Here is a 27,440-nt window from a genome sequence, read left to right on the forward strand (position 1 = left end):
CTTGTTCCACAAACTTTCTCTTCAAATTTCCGTCAAGCCACTCAGCTGAATGAGCAGAAGGGAAATGTGGACCACACTACAGACATTCTAGTGGTCACCCAGTGGTCAGGTGTCCACTGGCAGCTGGAACAGAAATCAAAGAACATAAAAGAGCAGAGGACATCGTGTCTTGATCACTCCAGTTAAATGTAGATATGGTCACTGAAATGTCCTCCCCTAAAATTGTCCACACTATGTTAATCTTAATGTATAAACCTCTGGTAACAAAAACATCCGGACTCCACGGCCTTAAACAATGAGGAGAACCTGCAGGCTCATAACAGTTTACTTGTATAGTAGCTTTAGAGTTAGCTAGTGCAAAGGCTCCTGATTGTATCAGGGACTCATTCTCTCCTTCCGTTTGGCCTGGCTCAGCACGGGTTTGTCTTTAAGTTAACTTCGCAGCAGTGACTGGCTGCCACAGCTCTAGGCATCTCACTCAGACCCCTCAAAGACCACTGAAAGAAGCAGCCACTGTTCTCTGTGGTTTTGTTTTTAATAAATAAAGAAGCCTTTGTTGGAATCCTTTATCCAGTTTTCCTTACTGTTTAATCAGCTAGAAATAACATCCAAGCAAATGATTAGATACTATTCCATTGTATAATACTGTATGCAATTTACCCTTCAAGTAGGCTTAGGCTTATTTCCCTGGAAAACGGATGCCTGCTACCAAGGAGCCAGGAGATGAACGGGTTTTGAGCTGTCAACTAACAGGAACTGCCACACACATCCTTCCTATATTCTTTGCCTGTTCTTACTTTCCCTTGTTTGGGCTTAGTTCAGGATAGCAGTAGGGGTTGGAGTTATTAATCTGAAGACAACTCCATATCGACGACACTGACATTGAGTGAGGAAGAAAGGAAGAGCCAGAGAGCATGCCTGGGGCATTCCAGTGCATAGAGATCAGAGGCATCAGTTGGAACCTCAGAGAAGACAGGAGGATGAATGGGGAGTGTGGCAGCTTGGAGTAGGTGGTATGCTATATCCTGTATAGTTCAAAGGATATGATGTTTGAACTGCTGCAACCCTGAGGTCCTTAGGTTAGGAGATGAAAACACACACATTATTGGAGTAAGCTTGAGAAAGAACAGAACAGGAGGCAAAATGGAGACACCCAGCCAACTCTACTAAGAGTTGTGACATGAAGGGTAGCAAGGAAGTGCCACAGAACAGGCACCTAAAGGAAACCCTCTCCAAGGTCGGGAAAAACATACACTACTCAAGAAAGGGGAGAGAGAACTGCAGGGCAGAGCCCTTGAACAGAACTCAGGAATGGAATTTAAGTTCTACCTGCGAGTTCGGAGGTTCATCTTGACAAGGAGCCAAGACCCCACACTCCATTTAAAAGAAGGAATCATATACTACCTGTCTCATGCGCAAAGCCAGTCAGATGTCATAAAGGTACTTATGAGTGTTTGGTGTTGACCGCTTCTAATCGTCTCAACTAAATGGTAAGGAAGACATTAGTTGAGAGTGAAATAGGGGAGAAAATATCCACAGAGAGAAAAAAAGTTTGAGGCAAGTAATAAAGAATGAATGTGAAAACTAGAATGGGCTAAAAAAAAATACTGGATAGTTTCTTTATTTGCCTGTTGCTGTACATAAAATTCTAGGTTAAAACCTAGAATGAACTTAAATGGCTTATAATATGCAATGATAACTAATCTGAGTTTATGAGGTACCAGATAAACAAGTCACTGTACCCCGTCAAAACCTGGAAACCCACTACAAAACAGAGGGTGACTTCTGCGAGTTCATCTAAACTACAGTCCCAGCTCTGACATTATTGGCCATTGAGTGTCTTCATCTAAGATACTCAGGCAGCTGGATATATTGATGGTAACAAACTAGGTCATGTTGGCATTATCTATTCTAGGGTGATACGGACTTTAACACTGTCAGGTGCATGTCACCTCTCCACGGGCCACAGCTGTGTATGAATTGGTCACTTAATACATAGCATAGTGGTTGGGACAATGGTTGTAAGTACCAGCTACTCTGGAGCTCTGACTCCTCCTCTTGTGGTATGGCTTGAATCAGCCACAAACTCATTGTGTCTGTCCTCTCATCTGTAAATCAGGACAAAAGTAAAGTTGTTATGTGTCCTACTGAATGAAGCAATCAAGTAAAGACTTCAAGACTTTGCTGGCGCACAGTAAACACTCATAAATATTAACTGCTTTTTATGATCATTAGTCATTGTTCAAAACTAAGAGGTTCCTGGAACTGGTTGCTAAGAAGAGTAAATCAAGGGCTGGCCCCGCCCAGCTGTAGACTAGGATGGCAGTCCCCAGGGTGTGTCATTCCTCCTTTAGTCTGAGGAAAATTATTTTGCACCAGGCTTTCAACAAAACTCTGTTAAATGAAAATAAGAACAATGAATTGTCTACGAAGGCACACACTATCTTTATGTAGCTTTATCTGCAAATGTTGATATTAACTTCTATCTGAGGGTGGTCCATCACATGGAAATTAACATAATTTAGTTCCTCGGTGCTAGAGACTGAGCCTCATCTTGGTTCAGCTTCACATGTCCAGGTCTTTGGCTGGGCTGACTTCCCTTCCTCCTCGCACTGTCTCTGGAAGCCACAGGGCCTCCTGAATCTTCTCTTCTGCCTCAGGAGGATGACACCATCACGCCTTGATACTCACAAATCTCCCTTTCCACAGGCTGCTCTCCAGTCTCGCCGAGTTTCTTCAAGGATGGCGCCATATAAACGTCCTTTCCTTTGGATCAGGGTCCTGTCATAATCTCAGCACTCACTCACTTTCCATGTCTTCAACTGAATTCCCTTGTGTACATGGTCTCCGAGCAGCCTGCCCTCTCTGTCAAGCCCCCTTCAGTACTTTATTGGCTTTCATTTATAATCATCTCTTTCGCACATTGTTCATTATTTCTTGCTCACTATAATATCCTAAAACTCTTGTGCAATGGCCAATACATAAAATGAAATAACCAACTACGAATGAGCCCACATTATCTATGCTACCTCCAAGGGTCCTTTCAATTACATAGCCACCAGAGTTTTCAGATATGGCTTCTTTTTCTTCTTCTTCTTCTTCTTCTTCTTCTTCTTCTTCTTCTTCTTCTTCTTCTTCTTCTTCTTCTTCTTCTTCTTCTTCTTCTTCTCCTCCTCCTCCTCCTCCTCCTCCTCCTCCTCCTCCTCCTCCTCCTCCTCCTCCTCCTCCTCCTTCTTCTTCTTCTTCTTCTTCTTCTTCTTTTTTTCATCAAAAGAAGAAAACTACACGCAATTATTCAACTCTAGTTACTTATTTGTATGCTGATACTTGGAGGGGGGAGTTTACATTGATATCTTTTAGAAACTAAGATGGACTCAGAATGGATGTTACTGTGGAGACATGCACAGGTCCACAATATGGGATAGGGAAACTAAAAAGCGTCCATCAACTCTCTGTGACAGAGTTGTGGATGTTTATTGTGAAAGCTTTTCCTTTGGTTTGGGAACCTTCACAATAAAGTGATTAGGAATAGAAGGGTGGCTGAGAGTGATTAAATGACCATCCTGATATTACGCTCTGAAGCTGGGCTGAGACCCAAATCCAAGTCCAAATCTGATCCAAGTTCCCATGCCTAAGCGGGCCATTTAAGAAGAATCATTATTGTTCCGTGTTTAAACAAAGGCGCTAGTACCAGAAAGCCCTAAATCCTGGCTAACCAGCTCTGCACACTGGCTCTTCCATAAAAGGGATGCTGCTTCAGAGGAGAACGCATTTCCATCTCTCAGATTCCTCTCTGGGAGTATCACCCCCTTCATCTTGGTCCCTTCGGGGTGTTTGACATTTATCGTAATGGTGCCGCTTTGCTCCAAGAGCACTTTCGGGTTTTAAAAATACTTCACATATTCTCAGTGATGGCAAACCTTTGTCCTTTTAAAAGATCCAAAAATTACTTGAAGCCCAGTCAGGTGAATAAAATCCGAGGTTTACAGTACCTACCTTGGGTACAGATATCAAGGATGTTTGTGTTTGTTTGGCTTGTTTTATACTTTTGAATGAGACAGACCTATAGACTAACAAAGCCTTTCTTCCTAGTGTGACAGAGATTGCCATCCCTATAGCCTTTCCAGGGCCTGTGTAGGGCTCTTGTGAATTATCCATCATGGCCCTTGCCAACCCTTGTGGAAGCAACATGCCTAACAACTGTCTCCTTTAGTGTCTGGAACTCCACAGGGCAGGGACCTTCCATGCATTCTCGCTCTTCCTAACCTGACACTGCGCTTTAACTTAGGAATAATAGCTTAGTCAAAATGTGCCTTCATGAGTGAACTGGCTGTTCCTATCAGTTCACATGGAGCACTGAGCCTGGCCACCGGCTCTTGAGTTTGTGACCCGATGCCTCTACTATCATATGCTTTTTGTAGTGCTTCATGTTCCAGACTATAAAGACTGGAAAAGCACAGAACCACGTTACCCTAACATTTTCTGTGGATTTCCTTCCTTCCTTCCTTCCTTCCTTCCTTCCTTCCTTCCTTCCTTCCTTCCTCCCTCCCTCCCTCCCTCCCTCCCTCCCTCCCCCCTCTCACTCTCTCTCTCTTTGACTTTTAATTGTCATAAATAAGTTTTGGCTACATCCTTTAATTTTTAAAGTATACAATTTCATGTTTTACGATGAAAATTCTTCATCTTCTACATTTCCTCATGCCTCCTTTCTGTAGATTGTAGGTGTCAGTATAGATCATTATATACATGAAAGATGTATCATTATAGTAAAGAAAAAATAACCGAAAACATATTTTTCATCTGTATATGAATAGTCTTATTCATAGATAGACTTCATAATATTGGATTTCTTCACATTATCTGTTAAGAGAGGTCTACATGCTGTCTTATGCTATAGTTACTGTGATGGAATAGCCAACATCCACACTATATTCTATTTTAATGTGAGAACACCACCCCATGTGAAGACTGGCAGAAACAGGCCAGCGTAGTTGATGTTTGTCAATGATGCACACTGCCTGGATTGAAGTCTTCTCAGCCCCAGTGCTCTGAGCCAGCTCTGCCTGAGGATCTTGGCACATTTGAATCCCAGTTGTCACCACTTAGCTGTTATATTTAAAATTCCACTTCCAGGCTGGGCTAGTCTCTAAGTCCTTGGTTCTCTTCTTCCACTACGTGAGTTCTCTAAATTTAATTTGGGTCTCACCCACTGAGACTTATCATTGGCTTTTATCTCTGGGTTTTTTGGGTTTCAATCTTCCTTCAGTTCTTAGTCGCTTTCTATATATGGGCTATTTATTATTCTAGCCATTCTGGACTCCCTCCTCCTCCAAGTATACAAACACTCACCCCTTCAAGAACTCTTTCAGAGCTTTCCCCATGAACCCTTTGGGCTGTAGCCACTAGGGGTCAGTAATATCTCCTGGCCAACTTTGCCAACTGAGCATACACCCTTGGGTTTGACACTAATAGAAGAGAAAAGGAAAAGTCTAGAACAACAAGTAAAGCCCCACCCAACCCCCCAAAAAGAAGAATTCTAAAATTTCATTTAGAAAGCAAATAATTAAAAACATCAAATAAACAAACAAATCAAAACAAAAACAACCTAACCCCACACACAGCCTGCAAAGCACAAAGGCCATTTTATAAGAGCTGATTTAGGCCATGGTTAGACGGGTTAGAACTATTCCAAGAGCAGTGGTGGAGCTTGGGGCCACTTGGAGCTGGTGCTTAATAGCCCTCTTCCTTCACTGCTTGGATACTTACATAAAAACTGCTATTCTGTGTTGTGACTGCAGGTATGGTTGTTGGAGGTACCCTTGGAAATGGCATACCTCTCTCTCTTTATTTCCTTATAGAAAGCACAAAAGGTCTTTTAAAGTCTGAGTTTTGAAGTTGCTGCCTTTGGGAGAGTTGGCAGTTACTGTGTACTTTAAGCCTCTGAGTGAATGGCACCAAGCTTTGGGAGAAGACAGCAATGCACATGGAACAGAGAGTGGCTGGGCATCTATGCTCTGACATTGAGTGCAAAGAAAGAATGGTTTGACCAAGTGCTAGTGCAGTTTCAAGACTCTGGGGCTGAGAGACAAGATGGCATTGAGCAGCAAGTGCTGGTTAGAAGTGTAAACCCCTAGGGTCTCAGCTAAGGCAGGGCTGTGTGCGTATCAGGAGCTCTGACTTTAACAACAGCAATGGATGTCTCCATGGTGGTGTCTAGAATGAAAGAACAAGTCACTATGGGGGTTGTACCTGCAACCTTCCTTAAACTTCAAAGACTGGAAGACCACTGGGCAGGTTCAGTGACTTCCATGTTACTCCTAAAAGAGCAGGGTTATGGTAACTTCTCCTGGGGAAACCAAATGTGTAATCACTCTAGATGGACATCCACAACCATGACAGGTCAAAGGTGAGACTGATGTGCTTCTTGGGGTTGTTACAGAGCACGGGGGAGGGGTTACTTAGAAGAGTATGAGTGACCCCCAACAAGCTGCAGCCTCACCAACCCCCTCTCCACCATGGATGGTGATCTCATAGAGTCCAGACTTCAGTTAACCTTTTAATTCCCATATACTCCAGCATCTCTCAAGATCACTTGCATCTGGGGGAGGGCTCTCAAGCGAGGGTCTTCTAACTCTTTCTTTCTCCCCTCTCTAAGGAGACAATAGTTCTGTCACCATTACCATAGACCCAGCTTCCATGGTACTGCTCTGGTTGCCATTGCTACTAGGGATAACCCAAGATATAATTATACCATGTCCAGATAAAAAGCAGCATGCAACACAAGCACTATCCACTAGACTCCTCCTATATTGCGGAAGCAAAATTATGCTATAGTCTAGTGAACATGGGAAACTATGAAGTACTATCTAATTTTGTATATCTTACAAAAGCTTTCTCAACAATAAGATTTTGCTGATATTTAAAGTGTAGTATATGTGATTTCTTTAACTTTACAATTAACACTTACAATACTAGATCGATCTTCTATTATATCTATACATTTTCTCATAAATTCTCATGCACTCCTTTTAGGAACTATACAAATTATAAACACATTAGCTACTCCTCTTATTGCTGTGGCCAAACACCTGACTGCAGCTTGACAGGCTAATCTCTCAAGGGAGGAAAGGTGTGGAGGCAGGAAGGTGAGGCTACCCATGCTCAGCTGGTTTGAGTCTTCATTTTTAACTGACAACTTGAAAGATTCTAGAATTACCTGGGCAGAAGCCTCAATAAGGAATTATCTAGAATAGGCTGGCCTGTGGGCATGCCTATGGATTGTTTGATGAGAGGGAAGGCCGGCTCCCTTGTGTCACCATTCTCTAGGCAGTGAATCCTGGATTATATAGGAGAGAGAGAGAGAGAGAGAGAGAGAGAGAGAGAGAGAGAGAGAGAGAGAGAGAGAGAGAGAGAGAGAGAGAGATCTTATCACTAGTGTATAATATATATTGATTTCTGCTCTTAGATGTAAATGTGATGTTAGCAGCTGTTTCAAGTCCTTTCTTCTTGACTTCTCTGCAATGATGAACCATGACCTGGAACTGTGAGCCAAATAACTCCATTTCTCCCTAAGTCGCTTTTTCTGGGTCTATCTAGTGTAGGCTTAGATTTTTCAAAACCTGCTTTAATAAGGGTTCTTAAATACATCAACTTTCCTTTTAACCCACCTACCAGAGGTAGGGGGAAAGAAAAGTTAATAGGAAACTGGGGATGTGGACCTGTTTAGAAGTAGTTCTTTAGGGTAATTCTGATCTTTGTTGTTAGGATATCAGCAGTCCAATCCAAAACACCAAGCAGGAATCAGCAGCAGTGGCTCAATCCAGAAGAAACCACAAGGCTCCACCAAATCCACCCAAGTCCATGGCAGTGGTAAGAAGCAGCCAGAATACCATGAGAAATTCTCTGATGCATTTTTCTCTACAAAGACACGACGAGCAAAGATCAGCAAGGACCAGCAAAATGTTGCAAGGCAAACCAATGCAAGAGCATCATTCACTGTCTGTTAGGTTCTACTTCCACGCTTTCCAAATCTCACATGCCCTCTCAAGTGTCTGCCTCAGCAAAACATCCTCTCATGTGTCTGCCTCAGCAAAACATCCTCTCCTAAGACAGCTTCCAGAAGAACATCACATGACACAACTGAGTCTCCAAAGACACCAGAAGTTTTGACTTCAATCTAATGTTACCAGTACGTATGTGGGTGTAAGATCCTCCAGTGGAGCATGGGCAGCCTCTCAGGGGCCATATCATTGAAGAAAACTGTCTCTCCTTCCCCCAGCAGTTAGCAGCTGCCAGTATTCTCAACTCTGGGTGGGGCTTCCTGAACCCCTGCTCACATTGCTAGGTTTTCACCTGGCTTGATCTTGTGCTGTCTTCTGAATGCAGGCGCATCCACTGTGAGTTCACATTCTTGGTTCACATCTGCAGCTGCCCTGCATTGTCCAGAAAACACTGTTTCACTGTAGTTATTCACTACCTCTGGCTCATAGGATCTTTCTGGTCCGTCTTCCTCAATGATCCCTAAGATTTAGGAAGAATAAATGAGATGCAGATGACACATTTGGTACCAAATAGAACAGTGATGTGTCCTATGGTTTGTGACAGTCTTGTCAGACTCTGCTCAGTTTGAACAGAACAGTAAAGGTAGAAAAGACAACCCATGGTAGACCTCAAGGTCACCACAGCCCTGGGCATTCACTCACCTCGTCACTACAAGGGCCTCGGTCTTGAGCCCATCCAGCTTAGAAAAGAGATCCAGAACATTAAGACTAGGTCCTTGTCCTGAAATGATAAGTATTGGTTAGTAAGTAACTAAACATTTCCACCACATTGTTTATATTACTGAACAATTTTTTCAGAAATATGTGAAACTATAATAATTTTATGATAAAGTGACTCAAAATCCTGACATTCTTTTTTTTTTTTTCCATTTTTTATTAGGTATTTAACTCATTTACATTTCCAATGCTATATCAAAAGTCCCCCATATCCACCCACCCCCACTCCCCTGCCCACCCACTCCCCCTTTTTGGCCCTGGTATTCCCCTGTACTGGGGCATATAAAGTTTGCAAGTCCAATGGGCCTCTCTTTCCAGTGATGGCCGACTAGGCCATCTTTTGATATATATGCAGCTAGAGTCAAGAGCTCCGGGGTACTGGTTAGCTCATAATGTTGTTCCACCTATAGGGTTGCAGATCCCTTTAGCTCCTTGGCTACTTTCTCTAGCTCCTCCATTGGGAGCCCTATGATCCATCCATTAGCTGACTGTGAGCATCCACTTCTGTGTTTGCTGGGCCCCGGCATAGTCTCACAAGAGACAGCTACATCTGCGTCCTTTCAATAAAATCTTGCTAGTGTATGCAATGGTGTCAGCGTTTGGATGCTGATTATGGGGTGGATCCCTGGCTATGGCAGTCTCTACATGGTCCATCCTTTCATCTCAGCTCCAAACTCCGTCTCTGTAACTCCTTCCATGGGTGTTTTGTTCCCAAATCTAAGGAGGGGGATAGTGTCCACACTTCAGTCTTCATTCTCCTTGAGTTTCATGTGTTTAGCAAATTATATCTTATATCTTGGGTATCCTAGGTTTGGGGCTAATATCCACTTATCAGTGAATACATATTGTGTGAGTTTCTTTGTGAATGTGTTACCTCACTCAGGATGATGCCCTCCAGGTCCATCAATTTGGCTAGGAATTTCATAAATTCATTCTTTTTAATAGCTGAGTAGTACTCCATTGTGTAGATGTACCACATTTTCTGTATCCATTCCTCTGTTGAGGGGCATCTAGGTTCTTTCCAGCTTCTGGCTATTATAAATAAGGCTGCTATGAACATAGTGGAGCATGTGTCCTTCTTACCTGTTGGGGCATCTTCTGGATATATGCCCAGGAGAGGTATTGCTGGATCCTCCGGTAGTACTATGTCCAGTTTTCTGAGGAACCGCCAGACTGATTTCCAGAGTGGTTGTACAAGCCTGCACTCCCACCAACAATGGAGGAGTGTTCCTCTTTCTCCACATCCTCGCCAGCATCTGCTGTCACCTGAATTTTTGATCTTAGCCATTCTGACTGGTGTGAGGTGGAATCTCAGGGTTGTTTTGATTTGCATTTCCCTGATGATTAAGGATGTTGAACATTTTTTCAAGTGCTTCTCTGCCATTCGGTATTCCTCAGGTGAGAATTCTTTGTTCAGTTCTGAGCCCCATTTTTTAATGGGGTTATTTGATTTTCTGAAGTCCACCTTCTTGAGTTCTTTATATATGTTGGATATTAGTCCCCTATCTGATTTAGGATAGGTAAAGATCCTTTCCCAATCTGTTGGTGGTCTTTTTGTCTTATTGACGGTGTCTTTTGCCTTGCAGAAACTTTGGAGTTTCATTAGGTCCCATTTGTCGATTCTCGATCTTACAGCACAAGCCATTGCTGTTCTGTTCAGGAATTTTTCCCCTGTGCCCATATCTTCAAGGCTTTTCCCCACTTTCTCCTCTATAAGTTTCAGTGTCTCTGGTTTTATGTGAAGTTCCTTGATCCACTTAGATTTGACCTTAGTACAAGGAGATAAGTATGGATCGATTCGCATTCTTCTACACGATAACAACCAGTTGTGCCAGCACCAATTGTTGAAAATGCTGTCTTTCTTCCACTGGATGGTTTTAGCTCCCTTGTCGAAGATCAAGTGACCATAGGTGTGTGGGTTCATTTCTGGATCTTCAATTCTATTCCATTGGTCTACTTGTCTGTCTCTATACCAGTACCATGCAGTTTTTATTACAATTGCTCTGTAGTAAAGCTTTAGGTCTGGCATGGTGATTCCGCCAGAAGTTCTTTTATCCTTGAGAAGACTTTTTGCTATCCTAGGTTTTTTGTTATTCCAGACAAATTTGCAAATTGCTCCTTCCAATTCGTTGAAGAATTGAGTTGGAATTTTGATGGGGATTGCATTGAATCTGTAGATTGCTTTTGGCAAGATAGCCATTTTTACAATGTTGATCCTGCCAATCCATGAGCATGGGAGATCTTTCCATCTTCTGAGATCTTCTTTAATTTCTTTCTTCAGAGATTTGAAGTTTTTATCATACAGATCTTTCACCTCCTTAGTTAGAGTCACGCCAAGATATTTTATATTATTTGTGACTATTGAGAAGGGTGTTGTTTCCCTAATTTCTTTCTCAGCCTGTTTATTCTTTGTGTAGAGAAAGGCCATTGACTTGTTTGAGTTTATTTTATATCCAGCTACTTCACCGAAGCTGTTTATCAGGTTTAGGAGTTCTCTAGTGGAATTTTTAGGGTCACTTATATATACTATCATATCATCTGCAAAAAGTGATATTTTGACTTCCTCTTTTCCAATTTGTATCCCCTTGATCTCCTTTTGTTGTCGAATTGCTCTGGCTAATACTTCAAGTACTATGTTGAAAAGGTAGGGAGAAAGTGGGCAGCCTTGTCTAGTCCCTGATTTTAGTGGGATTGCTTCCAGCTTCTCTCCATTTACTTTGATGTTGGCTACTGGTTTGCTGTAGATTGCTTTTATCATGTTTAGGTATGGGCCTTGAATTCCTGATCTTTCCAAAACTTTTATCATGAATGGGTGTTGGATCTTGTCAAATGCTTTTTCTGCATCTAACGAGATGATCATGTGGTTTTTGTCTTTGAGTTTGTTTATATAATGGATTACATTGATGGATTTTCGTATATTAAACCATCCCTGCATCCCTGGAATAAAACCTACTTGGTCAGGATGGATGATTGCTTTAATGTGTTCTTGGATTCGGTTAGCGAGAATTTTATTGAGGATTTTTGCATCGATATTCATAAGAGAAATTGGTCTGAAGTTCTCTATCTTTGTTGGATCTTTCTGTGGTTTAGGTATCAGAGTAATAGTGGCTTCATAAAATGAGTTGGGTAGAGTACCTTCTACTTCTATTTTGTGAAATAGTTTGTGCAGAATTGGAATTAGATCTTCTTTGAAGGTCTGATAAAACTCTGCACTAAACCCATCTGGTCCTGGGCTTTTTTTGGTTGGGAGACTATTAATAACTGCTTCTATTTCTTTAGGTGATATGGGACTGTTTAGATGGTCAACTTGATCCTGATTCAACTTTGGTACCTGGTATCTGTCCAGAAATTTGTCCATTTCGTCCAGGTTTTCCAGTTTTGTTGAGTATAGCCTTTTGTAGAAGGATCTGATGGTGTTTTGGATTTCTTCAGGATCTGTTGTTATGTCTCCCTTTTCATTTCTGATTTTGTTAATTAGGATTTTGTCCCTGTGCCCTTTAGTGAGTCTAGCTAAGGGTTTATCTATCTTGTTGATTTTCTCAAAGAACCAACTCCTCGTTTGGTTAATTCTTTGAATAGTTCTTCTTGTTTCCACTTGGTTGATTTCACCCCTGAGTTTGATTATTTCCTGCCGTCTACTCCTCTTGGGTGAATTTGCTTCCTTTTTTTCTAGGGCTTTTAGATGTGTTGTCAAGCTGCTAGTATGTGCTGTCTCCCGTTTCTTCTTGGAGGCACTCAGCGCTATGAGTTTCCCTCTTAGAAATGCTTTCATTGTGTCCCATAGGTTTGGGTACGTTGTGGCTTCATTTTCATTAAACTCTAAAAAGTCTTTAATTTCTTTCTTTATTCCTTCCTTGACCAAGCTATCATTGAGAAGAGTGTTATTCAGTTTCCACGTGAATGTTGGCTTTCCATTATTTATGTTGTTATTGAAGATCAGTCTTAGGCCATGGTGGTCTGATAGGATACATGGGACAATTTCAATATTTTTGTATCTATTTAGGCCTGTTTTGTGACCAATTATATGGTCAATTTTGGAGAAGGTCCCGTGAGGTGCTGAGAAGAAGGTATATCCTTTTGTTTTAGGATAAAATGTTCTGTAGATATCTGTCAGGTCCATTTGTTTCATAACTTCTGTTAGTTTCACTGTGTCCCTGTTTAGTTTCTGTTTCCACGATCTGTCCTTTGAAGAAAGTGGTGTGTTGAAGTCTCCCACTATTATTGTGTGAGGTGCAATGTATGCTTTGAGCTTTACTAAAGTGTCTCTAATGAATGTGGCTGCCCTTGCATTTGGTGCATAGATATTCAGAATTGAGAGTTCCTCTTGGAGGATTTTACCTTTGATGAGTATGAAGTGTCCCTCCTTGTCTTTTTTGATAACTTTGGGTTGGAAGTCGATTTTATCCGATATTAAAATGGCTACTCCGGCTTGTTTCTTCAGTCCATTTGCTTGGAAAATTGTTTTCCAGCCTTTCACTCTGAGGTAGTGTCTGTCTTTTTCCCTGAGATGGGTTTCCTGTAAGCAGCAGAATGTTGGGTCCTGTTTGTGTAGCCAGTCTGTTAGTCTATGTCTTTTTATTGGGGAATTGAGTCCATTGATATTAAGAGATATTAAGGAAAAGTAATTGTTGCTCCCTTTTATTTTTGTTGTTAGAGTTGGCATTCTGTTCTTGTGGCTGTCTTCTTTTTGGTTTGTTGAATGATTACTTTCTTGGTTGTTCTAGGGCGTGATTTCCGTCCTTGTATTGCTTCTTTTCTGTTATTATCCTTTGAAGGGCTGGATTCGTGGAAAGATATTGTGTGAACTTGGTTTTGTCGTGGAATACTTTGGTTTCTCCATCTATGGTAATTGAGAGTTTGGCCGGGTATAGTAGCCTGGGCTGGCATTTGTGTTCTCTTAGTGTCTGTATAACATCTGTCCAGGCTCTTCTGGCTTTCATAGTCTCTGGTGAAAAGTCTGGTGTAATTCTGATAGGCCTTCCTTTATATGTTACTTGACCTTTCTCCCTTACTGCTTTTAATATTCTATCTTTATTTAGTGCATTTGTTGTTCTGATTATTATGTGTCGGGAGGAATTTCTTTTCTGGTCCAGTCTATTTGGAGTTCTGTATGCTTCTTGTATGATCATGGGCATCTCTTTTTTTATGTTTGGGAAGTTTTCTTCTATTATTTTGTTGAAGATATTAGCTGGCCCTTTAAGTTGAAAATCTTCATTCTCATCAATTCCTATTATCCATAGGTTTGGTCTTCTCATTGTGTCCTGGATTACCTGGATGTTTTGAGTTAGGATCCTTTTGCATTTTGTATTTTCTTTGACTGTTGTGTCGATGTTCTCTATGGAATCTTCTGCACCTGAGATTCTCTCTTCCATTTCTTGTATTCTGTTGCTGATGCTCGCATCTATGGTTCCAGATCTCTTTCCTAGGGTTTCTATCTCCAGCGTTGCCTCGCTTTGGGTTTTCTTTATTGTGTCTACTTCCCCTTTTAGTTCTAGTATGGTTTTGTTCATTTCCATCACCTGTTTGGATGTGTTTTCCTGCTTTTCATTAAGAGCCTGTAACTCTTTAGTAGTGCTCTCCTGTAAATCTTTAAGTGACTTATGAAAGTCCTTCTTGATGTCCTCTATCATCATCATGAGAAATGTTTTTAAATCTGGGTCTAGATTTTCGGTTGTGTTGGGGTGCCCAGGACTAGGTGGGGTGGGAGTGCGGCGTTCTGATGATGGTGAGTGGTCTTGATTTCTGGTAGTAGGATTCTTACGTTTGCCTTTCGCCATCTGGTAATCTCTGAAGCTAGCTGTTTTAGTTGTCACTGTTAAGAGCTTGTTCTTCAGGTGACTCTGTTAGCCTCTATGAGCAGACCTGGAGGGTAGCACTCTCCTTAGTTTCAGTGGGCAGAGTATTCTCTGCAGGCAAGCTCTCTTCTTGCAAGGCAGGTACCCAGATATCTGGTGTTCGAACCAGACTCCTGGCAGAAGTTGTGTTCCACTCACTAGAGGTCTTAGGATCACCTGTGGAATCCTGTGTGGGCCCTTGCGGGTGTCAGGCGACTCAGCTGGCAAGGTAGCCGGGGCTCGAGTGGAGTGGAAGGGGTTTGTGCCCCAGATCAAGCCCGGGTAGCCTGCTTCCCTATGTACCGCAGTCTCAAGTTCCACGCGATTGGATTGGGGTAGGCGCTGTGTTCCACTCACCAGAGGTCTTAGGGTCCCGTGGGGAGTCCCGTGTGGGCCCTTGCGGGTGTTGGGCAAGACTCTGCTGTCAAGGTAGCCCGGGGCTCGAGTCTCGAGTCGAGCGGAAGGGACTTGTGCCCCAGATCAGGCCCGGGTAGCCTGCTTCCCTATGTACCGCAGTCTCAAGTTCCGCGCGATTGGATTGGGGCAGGCACTGTGGTCCACTCACCAGAGGTCTTAGGGTCCCGTGGGGAGTCCCGTGTGGACCCTTGCGGGTGTTGGGCAAGACTCTGCTGGCAAGGTAGCCCGGGGCTCGAGTCTCGAGTCGAGCGGAAGGGACTTGTGCCCCAGATCAGGCCCGGGTAGCCTGCTTCCCTATGTACCGCAGTCTCAAGTTCCGCGCGATTGGATTGGGGCAGGCACTGTGGTCCACTCACCAGAGGTCTTAGGGTCCCGTGGGGAGTCCCGTGTGGACCCTTGCGGGTGTTGGGCAAGACTCTGCTGGCAAGGTAGCCCGGGGCTCGAGTCTCGAGTCGAGCGGAAGGGACTTGTGCCCCAGATCAGGCCCGGGTAGCCTGCTTCCCTATGTACCGCAGTCTCAAGTTCCGCGCGATTGGATTGGGGCAGGCACTGTGGTCCACTCACCAGAGGTCTTAGGGTCCCGTGGGGAGTCCCGTGTGGACCCTTGCGGGTGTTGGGCAAGACTCTGCTGGCAAGGTAGCCCGGGGCTCGAGTCTCGAGTCGAGCGGAAGGGACTTGTGCCCCAGATCAGGCCCGGGTAGCCTGCTTCCCTATGTACCGCAGTCTCAAGTTCCGCGTGATTGGATTGGGGCAGGCACTGTGATCCACTCACCAGAGGTCTTAGGGTCCCGTGGGGAGTCCCGTGTGGGCCCTTGCGGGTGTTGGGCAAGACTCTGCTGGCAAGGTAGCCCGGGGCTCGAGTCTCGAGTCGAGCGGAAGGGACTTGTGCCCCAGATCAGGCCCGGGTAGCCTGCTTCCCTATGTACCGCAGTCTCAAGTTCCGCGTGATTGGATTGGGGCAGGCACTGTGGTCCACTCACCAGAGGTCTTAGGGTCCCGTGGGGAGTCCCGTGTGGACCCTTGCGGGTGTTGGGTAAGACTCTGCTGGCAAGGTAGCCCGGGGCTCGAGTCTCGAGTCGAGCGGAAGGGACTTGTGCCCCAGATCAGGCCCGGGTAGCCTGCTTCCCTATGTACCGCAGTCTCAAGTTCCGCGTGATTGGATTGGGGCAGGCACTGTGGTCCACTCACCAGAGGTCTTAGGGTCCCGTGGGGAGTCCCGTGTGGGCCCTTGCGGGTGTTGGGCAAGACTCTGCTGGCAAGGTAGCCCGGGGCTCGAGTCTCGAGTCGAGCGGAAGGGACTTGTGCCCCAGATCAGGCCCGGGTAGCCTGCTTCCCTATGTACCGCAGTCTCAAGTTCCGCGTGATTGGATTGGGGCAGGCACTGTGATCCACTCACCAGAGGTCTTAGGGTCCCGTGGGGAGTCCTGTGTGGACCCTTGCGGGTGTTGGGCAAGACTCTGCTGGCAAGGTAGCCCGGGGCTCGAGTCAAATCCTGACATTCTTGAGAGAAAACACACATGCTCTAGTTTGCTAAAGTTGGTATGTGGAGTGAGTCATTTGCCTGTTATTGTTTTATGATCCAAAGCTAAGTAAAAGATACAGGAGAGGCTTGAATCTAAAATCACTAATATAAGTAAAATGCAAGAGCTGTAGCCAGCTTTCTTTTCTCTATGCTTGTGTAAGTGAATATGCATGTCCACGTGCATATGCGTATATGTGTGTGTGTGTGTGTGTGTTGTAAATATGCATGTGTATGTTTGTGTAAGTGTGTAAGGCACAAGACAACATAGGTGCCACCCCACCAGAACTGTCTGCTTTGTTTCATCTTTAGAATTCACTTATTAATGTATATAGGCACATATGTGTGTGTGCATGCATTTGTGTTCACTATGAATATGCAAGAGCCTGTGGAGACCAACAGAGGACATTGGATAGCCTGGAACTGGAGCTATAGACTCACCAAATAGGTGGTGTGAACTGAACTTCAGCCCTCTGCAAGTGCAGTAGGAGTTCTTACCTGCTGAGCCCTCCCATTTTGCTTATTGATACAGTTGATCACTGGCCTGAAACTTGGCAACCAAGCTAGGCTAGGAGGAAGTCCTAGGGATCTGCCCATCTCTTCCAGTCCAGCACTGGGGCAATAATATCCAATAATATCACACCAGAATCTATGGGTTCTCTACCTGGGTCCTGGGCATCAGTCAGGTCCTTAGAGTTGGCCATGAGCTTTACCAGATGAGTTATCTCTTCAACCTCCACCTTCATTCTTTAGATATGAAAATAGCTTAAATGGAGTTAACCCAAAAGGTGTATCTGGCTCTGAGAAGTAGGATTGTCTTTTACATGATTTCAACCTCTGAAGAGCAATCTTATTCCTCCATGTTCAGCTTTAGGGAGTACGAAGAGGAAAGGAAAAGGCAACAGATTTATTATTGGTCACCCTGTGCTGTTGCCAATATGCCAGTATGACTCTTTTCCATTTGCCCTGTAGATCTAGTCTACCCTTTTGTATGGTCAATTAGCCTCAAGGATTAGACTGAGGATGAAGGCTCATAGGCCCCATACTCTGAGTTTGGCAAATGAGAAAGCTGTAGTTGAGAGTTAGAACTTTGAGTTGTTATTCTTTCAGCTCCCTCCTGCAGTGTCAGGGTCAGGGTCAGGGCAGGCATCCTGCCTTCTCTAGTTCCAGAAGACCCCCTTGATTCATACAGCTATGTGTCTATAATGTTCTGTGCTTCTTCACCATAGGTCTGGGGTGGTTAAAACTGGCATACTACTAGTTCCAGAATACTGAAGAACCACTATTTCTGGATCACATCTGTGCTAACCCTGAAGCTGTGTCTGTACACAACTATTGTAGTCTGAAAATGCTACCAATAGAAAATTCATAGGTGTCTGAACATCAAGTCTTAGCAGCTAAGACAGTCAGACAATGGTCATTGTTTCCCTTCCACACCATCAGGCTTACTTCAAACTACATTCCCTGGAAGCCCAGGTTCTCAAGACACATGGGACAGCATATCCCTGACCTGGGAAAGGATGAAAATCCAAAGTATGACTTCTATCTCATTTGTTTTGCTTCTACAACACAATAAAGTGAAAATATTACAGGTTGGGGGTTGGACGATCTGAGGTTAGGACCATCTGCACCACCTCTGCACTGCCTCATCTCATCTCATCTCATCTCATCTCATCTCATCTCATCTCATCTCATCTCATCTCCTCCCCAGTGAGCTTGCACTGCCTCCCTTTCTTCCTGGGATTCTCTTCTAAGCATTATCCTCATTGTTTCTCTTTTTTCCCCAATTTTTATTAGATATTTTCTTCATTTACATTTCAAATGCTATACCGAAAGTTCCCTATACCCTCCCCCCTTCCCTGCTCCCCTACCCACCCACTCACACTTCTTGGCCCTGGTGTTCCCCTGTACCGGGGCATATAATGTTTGCAATACCAAGGGGCCTCTCTTCCCAATGATGGCCGACTAGGCCATCTTCTGATACATATGCAGCTAGAGTCACGAGCTCCGGGGTACTGGTTAGTTCATAATGTTGTTCCACCTATAGGGTTGCAGACCCCTTCAATTCCTTGGGTACTTTCTCTAGCTCCTCCATTGGGGGCCCTGTGTTCCATCCAATAGCTGACTGTGAGCATCCACTTCTGTGTTTGCCAGGCACTGGCATAGCCTCACAAGAAACAGCTATATCAGGATCCTTTCAGCAAAATCTTGCTGGTTTGTGCAATAGTATCTGGGTTTGGTGGCTGATTATGGGATGGATCCCCGGGTATGGCAGTCTCTGGATGGTCCATCCTTTTGTCTCAGCTCCAAACTTTGTCTCTGTAACTCCTTCCATGGGTGTTTTGTTCCCAGTTCTAAGAAGGGGCGAAGTGTCCACACTTTGGTCTTCGTTCTTCTTGAGTTTCATGTGTTTTGCAAATTGTATCTTTGGTATTCGAAGTTTCTGGGCTAATATCCACTTATCAGTGAGTAGATATCATATGAGTCCTTTTGTGATTGGGTTACCTCACTCAGGATGATATCCTCCAGATCCATCCATTTGCCTAGGAATTTCATACATTCATTGTTTTTAATAGCTGTGTAGTACTCCATTGACTAATATCCAATATATATAAAGAACTCAAAAAGGTGGACTCCAGAAAATCAAATAACCCCATTAAAAATGGGGCACAGAGCTAAACAAAGAATTCTCACCTGAGGAATACCGAATGGCTGAGAAGCACCTGAAAAAATGTTCAACATCCTTAATCATCAGGGAAATGCAAATCAAAACAACCCTGAGATTCCACCTCACACCAGTCAGAATGGCTAAGATCAAAAATTCAGGTGACAGCAGATGCTGGCGAGGATGTGGAGAAAGAGGAACACTCCTCCATTGTTGGTGGGACTGCAAGCTTGTACAACCACTCTGGAAATCAGTCTGGCGGTTTCTCAGAAAATTGGACATAGTACTACCGGAGGATCCAGCAATACCTCTCCTGGGCATATATCCAGAAGATGTCCCAACCGGTAAGAAGGACACATGCTCCAGTATGTTCATAGCAGCCTTATTTATAATAGCCAGAAGCTGGAAAGAACCCAGATGTCCCTCACTATCTCTTAGCCTTGATCTCCATCAGATCCTTTCCTAAGTAATGCAGCTGGGGTCTGGGGCTCTAAGAGTGGAGTTAACTCATTCCAAAGTGTAAGAATTCGAGACAAGTTCCACTAGCCAGAAGGCAGTCAATTAACTTTCTCACTGAAACTGTTCTTAAATTATGAGTCTCCTCGCTGACACAATCACACCCTCCTAATAGAAACATGAGATTAAGTGTTTTAGACCTAATATCCTAACTGGAAGTAAAGATATATTCTAAGTTAAGGCTTGGGGGCTTAAAACTGGAAAGAAGAATATGAGAGGTCTTTCTGTCATCGTTGCTTACAGTAGTAATATTAAGAGATAGCACTGGACGCTAAGTCTATGGAGAGTCCTGATCAAGTGTTTTAGGTGTATCAACTGATTAAATTCCTAAGCAAATCTATCTACAATGTAAACATTGGTCTAACAGTGGAGCAATGAAGAAGAGAAGATAAAAACCCATTGCCTAAAGTGAAGCTTTTAATGCCTACCTGTCCATTGTTTGGGGGGATGCTCTAAACAGACTCTTAATCACAAATCCTCAAATACTAATGTTTTAATTTTAAAACGCTTGTATTACAGTCCCATCTTGTAACTGACTTGGGGGTCCCTTTCCCTCAATGATCTAACGCTGCGTTTGTGATGTTTCAACTTGAGTAAGTGTTCAAATAAAAATGCCTCTCATTGTAACAACCTCAATAAAAGGTATTTGCATTTCTGAACATTAAGTATTCCTGGAATTGTTAGCTAAAACAAACGCTCCCCCCCCACACACTAAATTACTTTGTCAGCATATTTTGTCTCACAGAAATGAAGCACTCAAGAGAGTGCTTCCATAGCCAATAGCCCCAAAACATGTGATGGTTTGATGTACAAGCTCTGAACTCAGGAAACGGGAGTCGATTCGAGTTCAGACTTTTCACTAGCTGGTTGCTCCTGGGAAAATTGCTTAATCTCTCCAATCCTCAACTTTCTCGTCAGTAGAATGTGAATGGCAATATCCAAGAAATGGGATTGGTGTAATAAATCAACAGAGGCAAAGCCAAGTGTACGCGTGAGACTCTGACCTATTAACTGTTGTTACGGTAACAGCTCACTTTATACCTCTGTCCTTTGGGCAACCAATACATACAAAGCCCGGTAGTGCTCCTTGTTGTCATGTATAACAACCTGTTAAAGGGCAAGTCTGAGTGGGAGTTTCTGAGAACATTGCCTGTGCGTGTGTCTTTAAAACAATTCTCAACTTTAACCTGGTCTACCTTATTTCAGCTATGAAGCTCAGAAGCAGATCTATGCTAGATGCACATAATCTGACTTTCGGCCCCGTTCTAGATTTAAAAAAATGAGTCACAGACTATAATTCTTAAGAGGCAAATCGTTACCAGTATAACTTGGTATCCTATTAGGGAGAATAAAATTCTTCAATCAGATCTTGAGTTACTATGTTTCAAACAAACTCTTCCTGGCAGAGTCCTAGCAAAATCAATAAATAATAAAGAAAGAAAGTAACTCTGGGGCTGGAGAGATGGCTCAGCACTTGAGAGCACTGACTGCTCTTCTAGAGGTCCTGAGTTCAATTCCCAGCAACCACATGGTGGCTCACAAACATCTGCAATGGGGTCTGATGTCCTCTTCTTGTGTGTTTGAAGAGAGCAATGGTGTACTCATATACATAAAATAAATAAAAATTTAAAAAATCTTAAAAAAAAAAAGTAACTATGCACTCACAGTGTACGTGTTGTCCTAGTTAGTTTTACCATTGCTGGGATGAAACTCACCAAAAACAACTTGGGGGATCAAGGGGTTTATTTGGCCCATAGTTATCCCATCGTCAAGGGAAACCAGGGAGGGAACTCAAGAAAGGAACCCGGGAGAGGAAGCGAGGCAGCATGGAGGAGCTCTGCATGGTGGCTTGCGTCCCGTGTGTTTTATACTGCACGGGACAACCCACAGTGGTCTAGACCCTCCTACATTAATGAGAAATCACAAACCACACCCGCTCAGACAGTCCATAGGCCAATCTGATGGGGGCAATTCCGTGTTGAGGTTCCCTCTTCCCAGGTGGGTCATGCTTGCAACCACCTGCCAGATGCATGCTGACGCATCCTAGAGTAGCATCTTAAAGGCTACCCACGCTAGGAAACAAGGCAGCAAAGGTGAAATAACTAGGAAATTTATTCATGGGTGATGTCATCTCAATTTTGAGATCACACTTTTATCTTATTTTAATTCACCGTTCTAAAGCCCATGGCCACTAGGACATTTGTTAAAAACTGAAAGACCACTAATACTCAAGAGTCTAAAACTGCATCAATATGTATTTATAGCTTTTAGTTTCTCTTTCTGTTTGGGTGATATATGCAGTATATAATCTTATTGAAGTAATAAGTAGATATTATTTCCGTCTTCAACAGCGAAGTTCCCCATTTTGTCTTCTGTTCTTTAGCATTAGTTTCTGTTCCCTCTCAGAATAAAGAAAGTCTTTCTTTCACAGCTTCCAATGCTTACAAGAGACCTGGGGCTGCTGGGTTCTACAAGTAGCCACATCTGGGGAGCCAGAGCTCTCATTCCCAGTTCCCATTGATTCTGTGATTTAACAAAAACATCATGGGGCCAGCAAGATGACTCAGCTGGTAAAGCCACCTGCATCCAAGCCTGACAATTCAGGATCAACCCTCAGGACCTACAGGTTCCTGAAAGTTGTAGTCTCCAAAAGCACCCTGGTGCATACAGCACCACCCCCTACACACACACACACACCACTGCTGCCCATGAATAATATTGCAGAGAGAGAGAGAGAGAGAGAGAGAGAGAGAGAGAGAGAGAGAGAGAGAGAGAGAAATTGTGTCAGAATTAGAAGAATCAGACCGGTGAAACCCATCCCCCCATCTTCCACCACATATTAAAGAACTAGAAACTTTGTATGTAGGAAATCTTTTTGGAGTGTAACCGTGGTTGATTAATTACCTTTGTCGTGAATCTCTTTTCTGAGCATTCGCTCTGTAACCTGGGATACTCTTCACATTTGCATCTGAAACAGGCCAGTAGTCGGACATCTTATCCATTTGTTTCTAGTGAAAGAAGGGTACAATAATTGCAACCACAGAAAACAACCATGAAGCCACAAAATGAATTCAACAAGGCCTTGAATTCTGCAGTAAGGAGGAAAAACAGCAAGGGAGTCTACAGCAGGGCCCTAACTATTTATATAAACCATTCAACTCTTTTAACAGGATTAGAGACCAGAGACAATACAACAAATCTGCTGGGTTTGATTGACAGGACTCTCTGGGTGCCTATTAGGCAGTTTCCTGAGACTTGAAGTATTTCAGGTTTAAAATTTTGTAGCAAAACAACGTTTCTAAGTTTCCATGATGGGAAGATGACTTTTAATGGGAGGGAAAAAAAAGTCTCAAAGCTGGAGAGCCTATTTGTATACCCAGTTTGAGAAAAACCAAAACACGGTAACTTTCCAGAAGAAAATTGAAAACAGAGTTTGTACCTCCTCTGTGTGCTTTAGTAACCGCGGCCTGGTGTGGGAGTCTGGGTATTATTCAGCATGTCCACACTTAGTGTCTGTGCCTTGGGACTTTAGCTACTACCTGATTTTCAGTTATACTGTTTCTTCTTGAGTCATTCCTTGGCCATGGAGTCCTTTTATGAAGTCACAATAAATACAAATTTGCCTAGTAGTCTTTACAAATTGTTAAAACAACAGGACTTGGACAGATGCTCAGCCATTTGCTGATCCGGGATAGGTTTCCAGCATCCACATAGCAGCTCCGAAGCATCTGAGCTGTCTAGTCCCAGGGCACCGGCTCCCTCTTCTGGTCTTTCTGGGTACTGCACACAGACATATAGACAAACATACATATAAAATAAAAATAAATAATAAAAGTTGTAACTATTGTAAGAATGGGATTTACAGATATAATGGATCTGTCTTCTGTGGTCAACACTATCACTGGGATATTTTGGAAATTTTAATATATGTCAGAAGGAAAATGAAAAGAAAGTGGTAGAAAGCAGGAAAAATGGGAAGAAAGCTGAATTGGGGGACTTGGGGGAAGGAAGTCTGAAAAAAGAAAAGTAAAAAAGAGTGACTAGGGGAGTGAAGAAGCAGGAGGGAGGAGAAGGGGAAGGAAGAGTGGACCGGAGGGACCGAAGTGGAACCTTTTACCCTTTCCAGAGACGGAGACTTTGATCATCTGAAGACAGCTACAGTGTATAATAGATAAATAAATCTGAAAGAAAGCAAGGAAGGAAGGAAGGAAGGAAGGAAGGAAGGGAGAGAGGGGGAGGGTGGGGGGAGGGAGGGAGGGAGAGAGAGAGAGAGAGAGAGAGAGAGAGAGAGAGAGAGAGAGAGAAACTACTTTCTATTACGATTGTAATCGCACTCATCTACAGGGGTCTGTTCCACAGCTGAGTGCATATTGTTTTGTAAGCAAACTTTAAACATTTACCCACTCATATGTTTTTGGGATTTGGATTCTTATCCCCATAGCATGGGATAGATGAAGCCAAGGCTTTACTGCCTCTCTATCTGCCCTGAGGTCACACACAGACTGGAGCTGCCTTCATACCTCCAACATGATTAAAAGTGAGTTGTAACCACTGACCACTAGTGCTAGAGAGCTGGCTCAGCAGTTAAGAGCACTGACTGCTCTACCAGAGGTCCTGAGTTCAATTACTAGCAACCACATGGTGGCTCACAACCATCTGTAATGGGATCCGATACCCTCTTCTGGTGTGTCTGAAGACAGCAACAGTGTACCCACATACATGAAATAAATAAATAAATCTAAAACCAAACAAACAAACAAACAAAACGCTGACTGCTAAAAACAAGAAAATGGTGTAATTGACATTACTGGTGTTTTGCAAATTCCTTCCAGAACTCCAGTGAAGGTTTTCGTATTGTGATCTATATCTAGGCTTATGGAAAATGTGAAAAAAATTGAGAGGCCTTGAAAAATCTATTTTCTTTAAAAGGAAGTCCCTAATTTCTAAGTGTCAGTCCCCACAGAACTTGGACCCACCCTCAAAGGATCATCTGTGGAGGCTGAGAGCCAGCTTCATGTGAGCAGCGAAGAACAAAGCAACAAAACAAGACTGGCAGTGGTCCCTGGGGGCCCGGAGGATGGCAGGCGTGGCTGAGAAGCTAGAGGATGTCTTACAGAGTCTTCCAACCCCTGACTGTGGGGCATTTTTCAGGTTTTCTTTTCTTTTCTTTCTGCTCTGGGGGCAGCTGCTTAAAATATGGGTATTGGCTACTTGATTCTACATCTTGTCTTCCATATTAAAAACTAGATCTGTCCACAGAATCACACGCCTGCGAGACGTTTTCAAGTGTACTTTTTCCTTTTCCGTGAGCAGTGTCTGTGTTTGAGGCTCAACTATAAAACGTCACGTAACAAAAGCCCCTAATCCGTAAGACTGTCTCAGATAGCAGGCATTATGTAAATGAAACATAATAATATAATCCCAGATACCAATGCACAGTGAATGTTGGGATGGATAATGGAGAAAGCTGAATGCTTTCATTGACTCGAATTCCAAGAATGGTCTGAGCAAGTGAATGTAATGTTCCCAGCGCTAACCCCGAAACAATACTCTCACCGCATACACCTGACGCTTAGAATAACTCACATAACTCTGGCCGGCATTGTTTTCAAGATGAAGAAAGTGGGCTCAGGGGGAATTAATTCTACACTAGGGAGCACCAACACTGGCATTTCTCTTTCCGATCCTGTGCCAGGCAGCACTGAGCAATTGTGACATTCTTTGACACACTTGAACACAGCCTAGTCAGTCAACCAGGTCTAGACTAAGAAACACATACTGGTCAGGAGATAGAGAGGAAGTGCGTGGATAAACACCCCTCACAGCTTCCTCCCACTCATCTGTCACAACTGCTTCACATTCTGACACCTTCGAAACATGACTTCATTCTCATAAATACTTGTCATTCAGAAAAAGAAGCCATTTATCCAACTTACGGCGGAAACCACTCTCCTTCCCTGCTGACACTCTGGTCCAAGATGACTGAGATTCTGTCTTCTGACGGCTCTCCTCGTGACCTCACACGGTTGGCACACAAGTCTCCTCTTGATCCCCCGTGACCTAGGGCTCCAGGCGGATGCTTGCTTTCTCTGGCTGAACATACTGCACGGAGCCATCTGTCTAAACACGGAATCCCTTAGCCCACATCCTTTCAGCGCTCATGGTGCGCGAGCCCCTCTCAGCTTTCTTCAGCTCCGGCCTTGGCAAACATCAGAAAAACAACTCATGGCGCTACCTTTATTCTGAATTGTATTTAATCACAAAAAATTAAATTTCATAAAAGACAATGTTTTAAATCTTCTGGGAGGAGCTTCTCTTTCACCACCTTGAACTCTCAGAGCAACAGGTAGAGAAGACACCCAGAAAGAAATAGATCACTTTGAAGGGGGAAAACTAATCGGATAAGCACAATAGATACTTATGTCTACATTTTTCTTAACAGTGCTCACAGAATTCTGTAGTGATACAGGTGGTATAGGGGTGTGGAGTCCAGCTTTACCCAGCTCTCTCTGTGCTTTCTACAGCTTGTCCCCAGGGAGGGGACAAGTTCTAAAACATTGTACACTTTTCGTCAGAGCTTTCTGCAAGCATTATGAGCAATGCATATTTTTCCTATTTCAGGGGACCTAGGCCTTGTTTAGAAACCACGTTCCCTAACTAACTCAACTGATTCATGATTCAAATACAAAAGGAGGCAGCGACTGCCCAAGAGCTATGACCTTCCCTCCATCCCACCTGCCACCACGCTAATAATGTTAAATCCTGGAAATGTCTATGAGTTAGGGACTCCAGTCCCCGGGAGAAGGAGAGAAGAATGTCATTCTTTAAAACTCTTTATCTTTTCTCCTCTGATGCATATTTACTTAATGTGCATCTTCTAAGAGCAGATGTAGGGGACGATGGTGCATATCTAAAAACCAAATGCCACTCTAAAAATTAGATGTAGACATTCCAACTGATAATTTACGATATCAGATACATAGTCATTCTCCATTCAACACTTGGATGGAGGTCACATCATTCTGTATTTTTAACCAAGTAATTGGACACAGACAGGAAAAAAGTTATACTGCTTAAGCTGTCTCCAAAATAAACTATGGCCTTGATGGAGCTCAAGTCAGCCAGGTCCTACTTTGTCTCTCAACCCTCACCATTAAGGGAGGGAACCAGATGTATGGGTTTCCTTTCCAAAGAACAGTCCCACCTGAGGGTCTGGAGGTGAAGCTGTAGACACGTGGAGAGAGTGGTCCCTGTCCAGGGGCCTTCTCGAGGCTTCTTGTGATTTCTGACGTGTGACCCCAGCAGAAGATTCAGAGATATGCTGTTTCCTTTACCTCTTTAACCTTCGGTAAACATGTTTGTGGGGTGGTGTTGAGATGGAAATGTATGAGTCCCAGGCTGACCTCGAACTCTCTCTATAAAGGGAGAATGCAGTCAGGACCCTCTGCACCTGTGAGGGCCAAGGTTACTGGCAGTTGTCTGCCACCTTGACCATTTGGGTCAAACCCAGGGTTTCATGCACGCTAGGCAAACACTCTATCAAATGAATAATGTTCCCAGCCTTCAGTTGGCAATTGATTTAATAAATGTCTAAGAGAAATGCATCCCAGAATAACTGGTATAGTCCATGCCTACTAAAAAGTCTTGTTACAAGGAGTTAAACCAAGTCCCTTGGTTCTACGGGGAAAATCATAGGTTAGTGGACTTTTCAA

The 27,440-nt window shown here is 43.5% G+C and overlaps 1 long non-coding RNA gene across 1 annotated transcript; it reads right to left on the reverse strand.

Annotated features, from left to right (window-relative positions):
- Positions 1 to 4,797: 4,797 nt before the first annotated feature.
- Positions 4,798 to 25,708, reverse strand: Gm20750 (predicted gene, 20750). Its single transcript, NR_040555.1, has 5 exons — positions 25,665 to 25,708; positions 22,633 to 22,736; positions 8,703 to 8,781; positions 8,353 to 8,520; positions 4,798 to 7,917 (listed from the first exon to the last, which is right to left on the reverse strand). It is a non-coding gene; the product is annotated as a predicted gene, 20750 (long non-coding RNA).
- Positions 25,709 to 27,440: the final 1,732 nt, after the last annotated feature.

Source organism: Mus musculus, chromosome 3 (assembly GCF_000001635.26).
Source record: "Mus musculus strain C57BL/6J chromosome 3, GRCm38.p6 C57BL/6J".
In the NCBI taxonomy this organism is placed as follows: Eukaryota; Metazoa; Chordata; class Mammalia; order Rodentia; family Muridae; genus Mus; species Mus musculus.